Source organism: Musa acuminata, unplaced genomic scaffold (assembly GCF_036884655.1).
Source record: "Musa acuminata AAA Group cultivar baxijiao unplaced genomic scaffold, Cavendish_Baxijiao_AAA HiC_scaffold_96, whole genome shotgun sequence".
NCBI classification, from domain to species: domain Eukaryota; kingdom Viridiplantae; phylum Streptophyta; class Magnoliopsida; order Zingiberales; family Musaceae; genus Musa; species Musa acuminata.
In genome coordinates, this window is record NW_027020375.1 from 25,001 (window position 1) to 26,020 (window position 1,020).

Genomic DNA, 1,020 nt, shown 5'->3' on the forward strand with positions numbered 1-1,020 from the left:
CGCCGCTCGCTCGTGCAGCCAAAAATGGCCAGTTTTGGCCCGTTTTTGGGCCGTTTTGGCCAGTTTTTGGCCTGTTCTTGCATTGCGCGGTGACCGTCGAGAGCGGAGCAAAACGTCAGCCATCTCAGCACCCTGGAACCCCCCGGGTGGCACAGGGCTGGATGGGGCTTTCGTATAGCAGGGACGGTGCTGCCTCTCGCTTCGCTCGCTGTCCGCCGCTCGCCGCTCGCTCGTGCAGCCAAAAATGGCCAGTTTTGGCCCGTTTTTGGGCCGTTTTGGCCAGTTTTTGGCCTGTTCTTGCATTGCGCGGTGACCGTCGAGAGCGGAGCAAAACGTCAGCCATCTCAGCACCCTGGAACCCCCCGGGTGGCACAGGGCTGGATGGGGCTTTCGTATAGCAGGGACGGTGCTGCCTCTCGCTTCGCTCGCTGTCCGCCGCTCGCCGCTCGCTCGTGCAGCCAAAAATGGCCAGTTTTGGCCCGTTTTTGGGCCGTTTTGGCCAGTTTTTGGCCTGTTCTTGCATTGCGCGGTGACCGTCGAGAGCGGAGCAAAACGTCAGCCATCTCAGCACCCTGGAACCCCCCGGGTGGCACAGGGCTGGATGGGGCTTTCGTATAGCAGGGACGGTGCTGCCTCTCGCTTCGCTCGCTGTCCGCCGCTCGCCGCTCGCTCGCGCAGCCAAAAATGGCCAGTTTTGGCCCGTTTTTGGGCCGTTTTGGCCAGTTTTTGGCCTGTTCTTGCATTGCGCGGTGACCGTCGAGAGCGGAGCAAAACGTCAGCCATCTCAGCACCCTGGAACCCCCCGGGTGGCACAGGGCTGGATGGGGCTTTCGTATAGCAGGGACGGTGCTGCCTCTCGCTTCGCTCGCTGTCCGCCGCTCGCCGCTCGCTCGTGCAGCCAAAAATGGCCAGTTTTGGCCCGTTTTTGGGCCGTTTTGGCCAGTTTTTGGCCTGTTCTTGCATTGCGCGGTGACCGTCGAGAGCGGAGCAAAACGTCAGCCATCTCAGCACCCTGGAACC